Source organism: Meriones unguiculatus, chromosome 8 (assembly GCF_030254825.1).
Source record: "Meriones unguiculatus strain TT.TT164.6M chromosome 8, Bangor_MerUng_6.1, whole genome shotgun sequence".
Taxonomy (NCBI): Eukaryota; Metazoa; Chordata; class Mammalia; order Rodentia; family Muridae; genus Meriones; species Meriones unguiculatus.
Window position 1 is genome coordinate 78,214,892 of NC_083356.1, and position 15,937 is coordinate 78,230,828.

At 47.5% G+C, this 15,937-nt stretch overlaps 1 protein-coding gene and 1 pseudogene across 8 annotated transcripts in view; both read right to left on the reverse strand.

Annotated features, from left to right (window-relative positions):
* The window catches only part of Ttll11 (tubulin tyrosine ligase like 11), a 224,679-nt gene that overhangs the window by 95,375 nt on the left and 113,367 nt on the right, over window positions 1-15,937 (reverse strand). The window lies entirely within an intron of this gene.
* Window positions 14,144-14,738, reverse strand: LOC110560340 (small ribosomal subunit protein uS15-like; annotated as a pseudogene).

Consider the following 15,937-nt stretch of genomic DNA (forward strand, 5'->3'; position numbering starts at 1 on the left):
CTAACTTCTCTCTGAGGAAACTGAGGCCCTTGGCAAGACCCGGGGCTACAGAGCAAGTTAGAGGTAGAGATGAAATGAAGCAGGCCACCCGCTCAGCTTCGATAGAATGAGACTCGCATTGCACACAGTTCTGTGATTTGTACAGACCATGGGTCCAAACACACCAAGTTTCAGGGAGAGAGAAAGGCTTCAGTTGGCCTCCAGGAGCTCAGCTTCACGCCCACAGTCGAGGGAACCACCCAAAGGGATCATTCTGAACAAAGTGCCGATGTAAACGGCTGTGTTTTCCCAGCTACATCGACACTAAAACCGTGACCCACAGCTTACAACACACCATCAAGTGAGAGAGTTTACTGGCTGGTGAAAGTCTTTAAATTCAATTTCACATCAGTGAGCTCCTATGAGTAGCCCGGGAAGGTTGCCGGCTACAGAAAGAAAACAGCCCATCTGTTGCCAATCGGCTAGGGAGAGACCCTGAGGCCCCAGGGAGGCTCCTGTCTCAGGCCCGCCACCCAGCCATGGGGTCCTGGTGGCACAGCATGCGCCCTTCATCCCGACCTTTGTGTCTCTAAGATGGAGTGGCTATGCTATCACTGCTCAAATGCCAACATCCCAGCACTGGGTCTGGCTCATCCTACTTAGACCCATTTTACCTTCTCAGTGGCTAATAGTTATCACTGTTATGAGATTCCTAAGCCCACGCAGCTCTTCTTTGCAAGGGAATCTCCTCTCGCCTTGAGTGGTAAGGAGCGGGGAGGCACTCAAGCGGCAAGCACAGCTAGTGGTTTGGAATCCATCTAATTACTCGTTTCACTTTATTCGCCCATTAATTGGGAACATGGTAAGGTTCAAAGACCTAATGATTAGTATCAGCTTCCCCTGTTCAGTCAGGCCGCCTATCTTCCCCCTCCACCTGTCTCAGCCATTCACTGGGAAATTGCCTGAGCCCCGGCTATCCCATTTGTCAAATGCTGTGAGGACTGGGTAATGATCTAACGTGCCCGGGGCAAAGAGCACATGCTAACGGTGCCAGACCTCACAGCAGCCTCTGAAACCCTGGTGTGTGTGCAGACTTCTCCCAGATAGACTACCAAGGCGGCTACAGGGCTGAAAATCTAAGGTAAGCTGCTTGACTGAACTTTCTTATTTGAAGGGGAGTGGTATGTTTTCAAGTTTCTTCAGCCTGACCATCTCCCCATGCCTTTCCAGACGACGTAAAGTGTTCAAGTCCCTGTTTCATGCAGACCTGAAATGCCCACACACCATTAAGACGAGGCGGGTGAATGCTGGGAGCTGGCTTCTAGATAACACTACAGAAGACCCTGTGGGAGGGCCCTGGCCCACCATTAGAGCACCTGCTCCCCTGGGTTAGGGGCAGGGTTCTCGAGGACTCCACAGACTCTCACACTCTCAGCCAAAAGTGTTGGTATGAACAGTCCCCCCCATCCCCAGAATCTGTCCTCAATCAGGTTAAGACGCTTTCATTTCTCTCCTCTCTGAGTTCTTGCAGAGTTTGTCATTAAGCTATATAGTTTAGACCTGATAATAGATCTTCTGTCCCCACTCTTTCTCCCCTTCCCTTTCTTCCCCTCCCCGATCTATAAAACAGGGTATTACTGTGTAGCCCATGCTATATTTTACAGTCTTTCTGTCTCAGCCTCCTGAGTCATGGGATGTCAGGTATGGCCTTGGCTAGTCACCCCTTTCAAAAAGGCTTCCTCAAGTTTCTCAATGGAAACTGTCACTATTCATAACGGGCATCCACTCCCCGGTGCCTGCCCTAAAGCCTCAGGACATCTTGTTCCATCCCTCCTTCAGGCTAGTGCCCTTCTAGTGGTGCTTCGGAGCCTGACTAGTCACACACGCTCGATAGCTCCATCACAGGCCTATGAACTCCTTATAGAGTGGCCAGGGAGCACTCTTCATCATCTGACCCCACCACATCCCAGGGACAGCAAGGATCCTGGCACAGGACAGGCAGTCTAGATTATGCACGTATACACGCATGTACGTGAATGAATATGCCCACTTGCAGACTGGACATCACTCCATGGATGAGTTAGGGGGTCTAAGACACTGCAGTCTGTGGAGAGAAGAGCCAGGTGTGGTTCCCATGCATTATTCCTCCTCCACACCAACGACAGCCTACAGTTTACAGAGTTCTCGGAAACCCGTTCATCTGCCAGTGGGAAAACCAGGTTCCAGAGAGGAGCAGAGGCTCTCGCGTCATGAGTGCCGGGACATGCTTCACGGCTAGACCTCTTCAACCAAGGGCACAGATAGCCTGAGCTCTTACAAAGCTTTCTTAGTGGTTCCAATAAGAAAATCCCATCAAGCCTTTCATGGGACCACAGCAGGATGAGACATCTAGATAAACCACATTTTTTTTTTTTCTTTGCAAAGGAAAATCAAAGGATACAGCTGATTCCCACTGATCCTGAGCTTGGCGAGGGCTGAGTCTACATAAGGGCTGGAGCTCAGAGAAGATCATGTACCGAGAAAATGAGAGGAGTGGCAGACATGCAGAACAAGCACACACTTCAGGGGGTTCCAGCTACGAGAGACAGGAAAATTGGCCTCATTAATGACAGCACCAGATGCTTTTCTTCCTGGGCTTGGGAGGGAAAAAAAAAAAACAACAACAACATTGAGCAAATTATACCAGCACCTGTAAAGAGGTATATGAGACCCTATTATGAGGGGAAAATAGAGAGAACCAACTGCACTCTCGCTGAAAATGTTGGCTAGTTTTTCCTCTCTTGTCGATCAGACAGGTGGTGATTAATACAATACAATGTGCGGCAGAGGAGACACTTGTAAGATAGGTACAGAGGAGAAATGATAAAGGAGGGACATAATGAGAATTTCAATCTGAAGGTAGAGATCATTATGAAATACATTAACACGGAGCCTACAGAGGGAGGGGATCAAAGCACATTTGGCAGATGCTGGCAAGAAGAAGCCTCTTCAGGCTGCACCGGTGAGAGGGCTGCCCAGGTCGAGAGGGGGAGGGAGGAATAGAGTTAGGGTGTTCATTTTGGTTGCAAGAAACTGCATGCGCAGAAGCCATGAAGCACAAGGTAGTCGGGCTGAGGAAATGGATTGTGGGACAGAAGGAAGGGATTAGGGGACATTCTGGGAATATTAAGAGCGATGTGACGGGAGTCCGGAGAGCTGGACTCTTATGTACAGAGTTTAAAGCAGTGACTCGGCTGTACACTCAGAAGTCCCTCATACTCCGACAACCATCCATTTCCATTACATAAAGTGAGATAGAACATTTTTTAAAAAGCACTAATTTTTTTCACAATATATTACTAAAATAAATCAGTAAGACAGTAATGAAACAAAAAATTGTTAATGAAAATAACCTTTTTTTTAAGAAATTGCAAAAGATTAACTGTTCTGCACATTTGCAAATCTCTTTAATGGCTTTATAAAAAGATAGTTGTTGGAGAAGCTGGAGAGAGCTCGGCTGGTGAAATGTTTGCTCTGTCACCATGAAAACTTGAATTCAGCCCCCTGAACCCACTTTCGAGTAATCTAGTATGGTGGGGTGGCACGTTTTCCATCCCAGCGCTGGGGAGGGTGGGATAAGCAGATCCCTATGGCTCACTGCTCAGCCCGCCTACCCAAGGCAAGGCCCACGTCAGTGAGAGACCCTGCCTCAAAAGACAAGTGGGATGGGACATGAGGAACCGTACCTGAAGATGACCTCTCCACACACCTTCCACAGAGCAGAGGCGGAGGTGGGAGTGGGGGAGGAAGGGGGAGGAGAGGATGGTCAGAGCCTCCTGCCTGTTTCTACATTTAACATGCTGTGGTGTTTGGAAAGGCCTATATGAAGAACCAAGTCTTGCTGAGTGGTGCCTTGATGGGTGATATGCAAAGCAGAACCTGTGTGAGGTCCACAAACCGCACGCTCTGCAAGGTCAAACTCTACCACCTGCGTAGGCCCAACCTGTATCCTGCGGAAGGAGCATGGCAATGTCGTGGTTGGGATGTTTGGAAGACACTGGTTTGTGGGGATCTTCCAAATGTGCCTCCAGCACACGCCGTCAGGACATCACAGTGCTCTGTGTGACCTCTGGCATTGATAGAAAAGCTCTTATAATACTGGAGGGCTGGTGAGTACAGGGTGGCAGGTACAAGCTTCCTAAAGAGTCCAAATCTGTTTTCCTTGAAGTTGAAGATGACAGTTTGCCTGACAGTTTTCTTCTCAGGAAAACCCTTCCGGTTGTGGCCACTTGAAACTCACAGAGAGCAACAGAAGCTATTGTCACTTGGCCACTTGTCACACACAATAGGACCGATGCCACCGACAGAAACAGTATAACAAATGCTGCCACTTAAAGTTTTATTTTGAATTTTAAAAAATATTCCACCAAGGACTAACTTAAGTGAATCTGATGTTCTGTTTGTTTTAAATTGTGAGAGAAGGTGCCTTGCTAGCATGGTAGGAAACATCCCAGTTTCATAGTGAGAGGGCATATAACCATGAGAAAAACAAAGACTTACAGTCTGTGGTTACTATTTTAAAAAAAAATTAAAAAAGCATTGCATTTGTTTGTGTGTGTGTATGCACCCAAGTGCCATGGTCTGTGTGGAGGTCAGAGGACAAGTTGGAAAGTCGTCTTCTGCTATGGGGACTGAACTCGGATCGTTAGGCTCAGTGGCCGGGGCCTTTCCCTGCTCTCACCATCTTAACTGGCGATCAGCCAGTGGTTTTCTCCATTACTGTGTTTCCAGTGGCTGGGCCAACATCAGTACCATGAAAAAGGTAAATGATGTCTCGGGGTTGTGCCGATGACAGCAGCGTTGACTTCATAGCTACCCTGACAAGGTCTTGGGAAAGCCTGGGGCTATAAGAACTGCGGACTGAGAACCTCCGTGTAGGCTAGACAGCACACAGCTGTGTCTGGGACTTGATACAGTCTGATCTTCATTCTGTGGGGAGAGGAAACGCCAACAGCTACCCCCTATAGAATGGAGTTTTGAAAATGATCATCCCGGGCTCGGGAGATGGCTCGGGGGTTAAAGCGTTTACCGTGAACAGGTGAAAGTGAGGACTGGAGTTTGGGTCCCCAGATCCCAAGTAAATGCCAGATGGGATTGCTGGCCCACAGCTAATGTCAGCTTCAGAAATCAGAGACTGGCGATCCCTAGAGCAAGCTGGCTACAAGGCCAGCCATATCGGTGAGCTCTGCATTTGACTGAAAAACCCTAAATCAGTGTATGAGGTGGAAGAACAGTCAAGGATAATTCTAAAATCTATGCTTGCCTCCACATGTAAACGTACATACATACACACACAGGTGTAGGTGTATGTATACCTACACATACAAAACACGTATACACACAGGTAAATGTGTACCCACACACATGAAAACACGCACACGCACACACACTCACACACACACACAGAGGCACATGCAAAAGGCTGATGAAAAGAGCCTAGAACAGAAGAAAGTAGGAGCAAGTGAGACAGGCTATGAGATGCTCAGAGCTATCGTAGCTGGGGAAGATGGCAGATGGTGAAGGAGAGGATGATGAATTGACAGCTCCCAAGGACATAAAAGAGCCCTCCCCAGGAGCTCAGGGACCTACTGACTTCGGTGCCTGGCAGAGCTGAGAGCTGAGCTCCAAGCCCTGCACAGCGCCTCGCTCAGGAGGGAGGAGCGCCTGGCACCTCTAGGTACGCTGACCTCTACTGGCCTCTTCTGAGGAAAGCAGCCTCGGATGGCCTGGTCCTTGACTGGCTTTGACTAAGCTGAGGACTGTCAAAGGCAAACACTCCAGAAAGGGTAGCATGGCTAATGCCTCCAGGGCTCCCTGCCTGGACATCCCGGCAGGTTCTTCCAGCGAGCTAAAAGAATGAGACCAACTCAGTCATCAAGGACAGACAGAGGGGAGCCCTGACACCATGTGCACCAAGTTGGATTTTGGGGAGAGAGGAGTCAGAACATGAGTTTGGAAGGCCCCAGCCCCAACCTCCTTCCTAATAGCAGCTGGCTCCCCCTTCTTTGCCACAGCAGGACACAGGAGAAATTTGGAATAGACAGGGCAGTTTAAAGAAAAAAAAAAATTCTATAATCCTACAAGTCAGACATATTGTTTAGGGGGACAGGAAAATGGCTCAGAAGAAGAGTGCTTGACCTACAAGCATGAAGACCTGAGCTCGGCCCTGTGAACATTTTTAAAAGAGTCAGGTGGGCACAGTGGCGCACAACTTTGATTCCAGCACTTGGGAGGCAGAGGCAGGTAGGTCTTTGTGAGCTTGAGGCCTCTGGTCTACCTCCTGAGTTCCAGGACAGCCAGAGTTACATAGAGACCTTGTCGTGTGCACAGACACACACACAGAACACACACACACACACACACACACACACACACACACACACACACACACCAAAACAGAGGTTGGGTATGGTGGCACACACTTGTCACCCTATTGCTGAGCAGGTGCGGACGGGCAGGTCTGTGAGGCCCCAAGGTTAGTCAGCTTGCGTTCCAGGCAAGTGGGGGACCCTGTCTGTGAAGAAGTGATGGATGTTGCTTGAGTAACACCACCAGAGCTTGACCTCTGTCCCCCACATGTACACACTTTACACTTGGGAGCATGGACACACACACATATACACACATATGCACACATACGTTAATTTTGGTATTTTCTCCCAATACAGTCCCTCTTTTTCAGACATATGAGGCTGTTTCTCTGATTCTTGTGATACATGATTTTAAATTCCTGCAGGGACACTTCCGAATGCAGACAAGAATTTGAGCCTTCCATCTGCATGGTATTTTGACGTCGATCAAAGCCCTTTTACATATATTAAGAAAAGCAACATTTTAAACTATATTTTGCTAAATGTTCCCACAGGCTCATGACACATCTGTCAAATGCTAACAATAATCTATCTCATAAAGCAATTATGGGAACAAACGGAAAGATGGATGAAACAATGACAGCTCCATTTGATCCCCACTGTGTGCTGGAGAGGTGCTAACCGTGTCATTCCACATGTAGTCTCAGGTATGTTGTGACCCTCACAGCCAATGCCCTGCTTTAAGCGGTAAACTGAGACCTTAAGCAATTAGGTAGCTTGCTGGCTCACTTGCAGGGACTTGGGCAGTAACTGATGGAGCCAGAATTTAGCCCACGTTCATCTGATCCCACGTCCCGAGCTCTGGACCACTCCCCTTCCAGTGTCACCGCACTGGAAGGCTTTGCAGACAGTAACTCTAACTGTGTGCTGAGTGTTCACCAGGTAATGTCCTCCCAGGCTCCAAACCCTCTCCTGTCTCCTGTCCCTACTGTCCTGGCATCTAGAAAGGCATGCTAAATGTTTGGTGACTTCTTGGCTCTGTAAACCAAGGGAAGCTGAAGAGTATGTGCAAAACCATGAAGAGATAGATGCCTCTCCCTAAGAAAATGACAAGGAAACACAACATCCTGACCTAAGAATATTTAAAAACAATTAAAGTTTTCAAGAGAGTAAACCAAACTCTAAGGGAATGGATAATTTTGAGAACCAAAGATATGCTATCTAGAAACAGATCCAGTAAGGAATAAAACAAACAAACAAACAAACAAACAACCCTGTAACTGTCCACATTTATCTTAGTATTGCAGAGAGGATACCAAATAACCTGACAGCAGATCCCTGCCAGAACCCACAGCTGATGTCACACTGACACAGTTAGAAACAGCAAAATCCCCTTTCAAATCATGAGCATGGTAAGCATGAGGATAAAAACAAAAAGAAAGAGAGCTGGGCACGGTGGTGCCTGCCTTTAATCCCAGCACTTGGGAGGCAGAGGCAGGCGGATTGCTATGAGTTCAAGGCCAGCCTGGTCTATAAAGTGAGTCCAGGACAGCCAGGGCTACACAGAGAAACCTTGTCTCAAAAAGACGCAAACAGATAAATATTAAAAAAAAAAAGAAAGAAAGAAAAACTGTCAATCTTAGCAAACAAGTGGCGAGATTGAAAAGCTAAAAAGCTGGGAATAGCCGAGCACGTCTGTGACCCCAAGACTTGGAGCTGAGAATAGCTGAGCACGCCTGTGACCGCAGGATTGGAGGCAGAGGCAGGAGGATTCTGAGTTTGGGACCACCTGGGCTACATGTAGAGTTCAAAGTCAGCCTGAACTTCCTGTGTCAAAACCAAAACCAAATAAACATAACAAACCAAAGAAAAGAGCTGAAGTAAGTAAGTACATAAATCGGGAGCCTGTGCTTGTTAACAGGCAAGCAGTGACACACAGCGTCCGCCACCGCACGTGGCAGAAGTAGCCAGCAGGGGCTTTTTGGCCAGGACGAGGAGAACGTGTCTACAAATCAGTACGAAAACAGAAATGACAGGGAAGACAGGTTAACTCAGAGGAGGAAACTGAAATGGCCAATAACTCTGCTTGCAGACAGCCGGGCTCATTAGTAACCGCAGGGATGCAAATGAGATGACAATGCTGCCTTCCGCACGGATCTGACTGGCGAATGTCGACGGACTCCACAAGAGCGTCGGGACTGGAAGTGTTTACACACACCGGTGGGAGTGTAGGTTAGTACAGCCATGGCGGGGGTGGGGGGGTCACATGGAGGGGTTTGTTCCTTGAACAGATATTTACTGAAGGTATTGTTCTGGGTGTGAGGATGGAGCAACAACCAGGACCCTGAAGTCTTGAGGTGAGGAAATAACATTGGAAGTAATCTGATGATATACTAACATAACAAAATAACATCATAAGTCAGTGACGTTAATCAATAGAGAGCTCATACTCTACTCTAGCTCCATGGGGACCAGGGACACACACACATTCAGAGCTGAGAGGAAGAGCTTGGCCTCCCTTCGCTAAGAGTGAACTAATAAGGAGGAACAGACAAACCCTGGTTTATCAGATGAAACACTGCAGCCACAAAATGGGCAACGGGGACCCGGCAGAACTCTAAATACGTCACAGGCAGTAAACATCAGCACGCAGTGCTGTGGGAAAAGGTTGGTTAAACCAGGGCATGGTTCTGTGTCATTTAGACAAAAAGCTGGTGTGTAAGACGAGCACATGACTGTCTATGAATGTGTGTGTGTGTGTTTGGCAAGATGAACAGAGCAATGCTCCTATATGGGGAGCAGAGAAGGAACGCCACATAAGTGATGTTACAAAGAGGGTTATAAAAATTATATGCGTGTATAAAATTGTCAAAAATTCATGTAATTAATTTTTCAGAATTAAAAAAACTAGAAATCTGAAGTAGGTAAGGCAAAATTGTGCTCAGCTATGGGGATCACATAGCTATCCACTGTACTATCTGGAGAGTTCAAATGTTTCACGACTAATAACATAGATGTTTTATTTTGTAAAAGCAGGAAACTGGCCGAGTGCCAGCTCTCAGCATGGATGAACGCTCTGGTGCTTGCTGAGCCCAGCCCAGCCTGAGGAGGACAGGTCAGCTGATGTGACCGTGGCCCCCCTCAAAGGCATCTCATCAGTGGAGTGCCGGCCTGGCTGCCAGCAAGGAGAGGACACAGCTGGAGAAGAAGCAGGTAAGATAGCTGGGGTGTGAGGTCCCTTGGTAGTTACTAAAGCTGAGAGAGTATTTTTTTTTAACTTTTAATAGTTACACTTTATTAACTTTGTATCCCCCCATAAACCACTCCCTCCTCCCCTCCTAATTCCACCTTCCCTCCCCCTTCTTCACGCATGCCCCTCCTCAAGTCCACTGAAAGGGGAGATCCCCCTCTCCTTCTTTCTGATCTTAGTCTATCAAATCTCATCAGGAGTGGCTGCATTGTCATCTTCTGTGGCCTGGTAAGGCTGTTCCCCTCTCAGGGGGAGGTGATCAAAGAGCAGGCCAATCAGTTTATGTTAGAGGCAGTCCCTGTTCCCATTACTATGGAACCCACTTGGCTACTGAACTGCCATAGGCTACATCTGTGCAGAGGTTCTAGGTTATCTCCATGCATGGTACTTGGTTGGGGTATGAGTCTCTGGAAAGACCCCTGTGTTCAAATTTTCTGGTTCTGCTGCTCTCCTTGTGGAGTTCCTGTCCTCTCCAGATCTTACTATTTCCCACTTCTTTCATAAGATTCCATGCACTCTTCCCAACAGTTGGCCATAAGTCTCAGCGTCTGCTTTGATAGTCTGCAGGGCAGAGCCTTTCAGAGGCCCTCTATGGCAGGTTCCTAACTTGTTTCCTGTTTTCTTCTTCTGATGTCCATCCTCTTTGCCTTTCAGGATGGGGATTGAGCATTTTAGTCAGAGTCCTCCCTCTTGATTAGTTTCTTTAGATATATAGATTTTAGTAGCTTTGTCCTATATTATATGTCTCTATGAGTGAGTATATACTGTGTGTGTCTTTCTGTTTCTGGGACAGCTCACTCAGGATGATCCTTTCTAGTTCCCACCATTTACCTGCAAATTTCATGATTTCCTTGTTTTTCATTGTTGAGTAATATTCCATTGTGTAGATGTACCACAGTTTCTGTATCCATTCTTCAGTTGGGGGGCGTCTGGGTTGTTTCCAGCTTCTGGTTATTACAAATAAAGCTGCTACAAACATGGTTGAGCAAATGTCCTTATTGTATACTTGAGCCTCTTTTGGATATATGCCTAGGAGTGGTATGGCTGGATCTTGAGGAAGCGCTATTCCTAGTTGTCTGAGAAAGTGCCAGATTGATTTCCAGAGTGGTTGTACAGGTTTACATTCCCACCAGCAGTGAGGAGGGTTCCCCTTTCTCCACAACCTCTCCAGCATGTGTTGTCACTTGAGTTTTTGATCTTGGCCATTCTGATGGGTGTAAGGTGAAATCTCAGGGTCGTTTTGATTTGCATTTCCCTGGTGGCTAATGACGTTGAGCATTTCTTTAAGTGTTTCTCTGCCATTTGGTATTCCTCTATCGAGAATTCTCTGTTTAGCTCTGTTCCCCATTTTTTAAGTGGATTACTTGGTTTGCTGCTTTTCAGCTTCTTTAGTTCTTTATATATACTGGATATTAGTCCTCTGTCAGATAAAGGGTTGGTGAAGATTCTTTCCCAATCTGTAGGCTGTCGCTTTGTTTTGATGACGGTGTCCTTTTATACTACCTAAAAAAGTGGCCTGTGGAGAAGGGCCAGCCCCTTTTGGGTGGCAACCACCTAGCCAGTCCCCTTCCTCCTTGGACCTAACAACCAAGCTTGTTCTGGGGACTTCAGCAATGGCTCAGATGGCTACCCAGTCTCTGAAAGCGCAGCTTATGGACAAAAGTTGATTTTTTTTTTTTTTTTTTTTGTGGGGTTTTTGAGTTTGTGATTGATAGTCAGAGACCTCCCTTTAAAATGATATACAGTTGTGTGCTGTTTAGGGCAAAACCCTAAACTATACTCTTCCTAGCCCTTCTTATCCACTCCTCCATCTCCCCCTCTGAGTCTGCGTTTCTTGTCTCCTCTCCCACCTCTCGCTGAGGACTGAACCCAGGCAGGCCCTGGTATGCAAGGCAGGGGAGGGTTCTATCACTGGGCTGTAGTTCAGCCCTCCTTGTTGCTTTATCTCTCTTGTAGCTCCTTGACATCTGTGCTCCCCCTTCCCAGCAGACATGGGGCCGGCCAAGGTGCTTGTCACACTTGTCCCTAGCATCAGCACTTCAGATCTTCTCTCCCCTGGCCCTTCCAGTGCCCTAAGTGGACTCCCTTTCAGAATGGCGCCCCCTCCTCTCTTTAAAGCACACTCCAAGTGTCACCTTCTCTAGGCAAACCATCTTCCTCTGAGCCCTGAGAGTGCCTCCGGCCGTCATCTCTTGTTTTTTGGTATCACACTGGATGCCCCAAGCTCTCCTGTTTCCTAGGCCACACCGAGACCCCGCCTCCAGCTCACTGCAGGGTACAGCACAAGCTTCATAAAATATTTGCTGAACAAGTCACTTTTTAAATTTTGTATAAACTTCAAATATAATTTTAATTGGATTACCAACTTATTCAAACACTATTCGACTCTAATTAAGGAAAGAGGCCTTTATTCACCATGGAACCTAGAGATGCTGGCTACAGGCAGCGAGGAAACGGAGGCTCTTCAGAGCTCCACTTACTACAGGAGAGGGCTATATTTGGGAGCCAATTAATTTCACAATGTCGAAAACTAATGCATTTAAGATTCTGCTGTTCACATCCATTTTTCTCCATTAAAACATTTTAACCATGCAGTGCCTGTCATTGTCTTAGCGTGTGTGAGAGCTTTCATGTAGGGGACCTCAGGGTTGCCAGGCACAACTAGTGCTTACACCTTACTTCTAAAATTGCAGTTCATTTTAAGAAACCTTCAAGTCGACACATTGTCACCAACGTGAGAGCTGGGTACTGGCAAATGCCTCTGCGCTGGCTTCTGAGGGAGATGGAGGTAGGGCTTCTCTCTCCATTCCCCTTCTTCTCTGCTGTCCCACTCTTCCCAGAAGACCTCACCTTCAGCAATGCCTGCTGATGCTGGGTGAGCCGACAGCTGTGAAACCAGTGACAATGACCAGGGTGATAGGAGTGACATTTACTGAGTACGGACATGTCCTTTACACTTGACCTGTCCAGAACGGGGCAGATCTCTTCTGGCGAAGCCACTTTTCCCACTGCTGTCATCCTCACTAGAATGACTCTGCTCTCAAGCCTTCATTCTTGAGTCCTCTGGCTTCTTCACCCATGGGTCATAGTTCTGACCCAGCTGGCTGAGGGGAACAGGGACAGGGGTTGGGGGCAGGGAGCTTTGTTCCAAGTGCTCATTTCTTGCAGCTGGCTCTGCAGGCACCTTGCCTCACGCCAATCCTGCCCATCTTGGGGACTTCCACCCTCTTCTGGACGGCACAGACCAGGTCCCCCCCACGTCTTTCTCTACTCCACTCCATGGGTGTCCCTGGGAGGTCAGTAGGAACCTGCCTACCCTGCTTCCAAACAAATACGAGCCTTTCTAGCACTTCCTCTCTCTGCATGTCCACACAGCTACTGCAAACTACTCCCATCCTTTCTCCAGACTCCAGACAAGGAAAAACTCTCCAGCTGCCATGCCTATCTTTGCCAGCTGGTCCCAGAGCAGCTGAAAAAGTTCATGCCCCTAGGGCTTCTACTGACTTTAGAACAAACTCTGTGCCCCTTCCTTAGCTTCCGCAACTGCGTGCACTGCTAAGGAGGGGGTTTGATGGCCCTTAAGCAAGTGAGCCGTCAGACCCTACAGCCCATAGGCTACAGGTACAGAATTTGACCAGCCCCTCAGCCTCCACTGTCCTCAAGGTCACACGGCACGCAGCAGTCTGAGCAGAGAAAGGATGTGACACACCTTGTGTGATCTCTCCCCGATAGTGTCTCAGGGAGTGTCCACCGAAGAGTGGACTAACTCACGGGTGTCCAGCAATGACACAACTGTTCATCTTCCCTTCGTCAAGGCAGGGCCCGAGTGGCCCAGCTCTCCTCAGACATGGGTCATGACGGACATTGTTCAAGGCTAGCTGGGTTAACAGATGGGCTAGGACCTTTGTGGCTGATCCTGATGGACACAGGGAAGATTCCTCGCTTCCCCCAGACAATTACCTCATCTACTCACTGATACTCAAATTATTTTGGCAGAAAACAAAAGCCTTTTACTTTGCAATGAGAGATAGTTTATCATAGATGAGCAAATGAAAATTGCTGTTTCACAGATCTTCATGGTTTCCAAGAATAGTCACAAAAGGTCATATTAGACCCAGGACAGCGCCTGAATCTGTCTTTCTTTTCCTGTACAAGGAACACCTCAAAGACAAGATGAAGATGATGGCTACTTGCTCCCATTCCTGTCCTGTCCTGCTATGGTCTGGACATGGTTGTTCCCTGAGGGTCCATGTGTTGGGAGCTTGGTCCAAACATTAGGGACGTGGTGAGCCTTTAAGAGGCAGGATTGCTGGCAGGGCCTGAGGCTAGTTGGGGTATACCTTTGGCAGGGCTGAGGGCTGTTCTCAGGAGAATGTGATGGGAAACCTGAATCTACATACTCTGTGTATTAGGGTGTGGCCACTTTCTCCCACCATTTCTACTCTCTATGATATAACACAACCAAAAGGACCTTTATCAGAGCTCAGCTGCTGCCAGTGCCATGCCTTTTTTTTTTTTTTTTTTAATTTAAAGGGATTTTTATTGCTCCTGTACACAAGAGAATTTATGCCACTAGAGCAGAGGCTGTGGATGACTTGTATTTACAATTGGGTGAAAGGACCAGCTTAGTCTTATAGTAAGGAGCCAACCAGTGAATTCTGCCCTCTATCAGAATCAGGCAGAATTTAGCATCCTTATCCTTTCTGTTCCTCTCAAGATGCATTTGGACAGCAATGGCTTTCTTAATCAAAAGGTAGAGATCCTCAGGGAGATCTGGGGCAAGGCCTTTGGACTTAAGGATTCTCAAGATTTTATTACCAGTCACAAAACGGACCTGTGCCTCTCCGTGCGAGTCCCTCAGGATCACACATATCTGGGAGGGAGTTAGGCCTTTCTTGGCCAGTTTGTAAATCTATTCCTTCATGTCGTCAGATGTTAACTTCAGCCACGTGGGGCTGCTACGTGGCAAGGCCGCACCGACTGGGACAGGGCCTTCCTGGGAGCGTGCATGAGACCCATGATGGTGGAGGTCAGGCAGCAAAGAGAGAACCAACCCAGTGCCATGTCTTTGAGCATCCCAAATGATGAGCTTAAAAAGCTTTCTTTTTTCCCCCATGTTTCTTTAAGGTTTGAGGCAGGGTCTCATTCTGTGGTCCAGGCTCACCTTGAACTCACAGCGACTCTCCCTCAGACTCCTAACTTCTGGGGTTTTGGATATAAACCACGATGTCTGGTAAGTGGGTAGCTGTGATGGTCAGCTTTCCTTTATTGGAAGAAACCCCTGAGCTAATGCGCTTTAAAAGAGGGAAGGTTTATTTGGGTTAATGGTTTGGGCCTGTGGGGAGGCTGCACATTGTGGTGGAGGATGCTGTTCACTCCATGGAAACCAAGTAAAAGAGAGGGGGGGGGAGGGGCTGGAATGTTATCATCTCTTTGAGAGCTTGTCCTCAGGGCCCCAAGACCTACCATGTGGGCCCCACTTCTCAGAGCTTCCACTATCTGTCAGGCTTAGAACTAAGCTTATATATAGGCCTCCGTGGGCATTCCAGATCCCGGACAGCAAGCAACCGAGCACCTTCTGCTAAATCTCGGTTGTGTTTGCTGAAGGCCTAACCCTTTCCTTAGCCTGTGAGGTACAGGAGAGGAGACCACACAGGTTGGCACTGTGGCTCCACAGCTCCCCTCGAAATGCACCCCACACATGGGGGAAGCTCAGAAACTGCTTGTTGAATGAATGATTCTATAAGCCCAGCCATTTCTTTCTTCGTGTCTGCTCAAAGAATAAAGATCCATCTTCATTTTATAAATAGCTAATCATGAGAGAACAAAAAGACCAAATTAATGTGACGTTTATAAATCCCTAATCAAAGCGATTCCATACAATTACCATCTTCCTAGAAGGAAGAAACCCTATGACCAAATTAACTAAGTGATAAATATAGCCTAGGAAAGCTGGTTACACCAGGAGTAATCACTGGAGAGCTCAACTCCTGCCCTTGGGGTAATTTTAGAATTTAGGGCTTTACCAGTAGAGCAGGGAAATATTGAATTTATTTTTTTCAAGTGAACTCGAGTGGAAAGGCTACGTAATACAAGAGAAGTATTAATGGCACTTAGTACAAATCTATAATGTTCTTCAAGCATATCTTTAAGTTGCTTTCATTATTTTCCATGTGCTGTTTAACTAAAATACAAATTCCTGTGGCAAAAAATGCTATCAGTTAGCCGTAGGCATCTGGGGTGTGGCTTGGGAGTCCAGCACACACAGGGTCCTGAGCTAGGTTCTCGCCAAGCATAGCTAAACACAGGCACGGAGACTGCACTGAGCAAGCACAGCACAGAAAGGAAAACAGGGGAG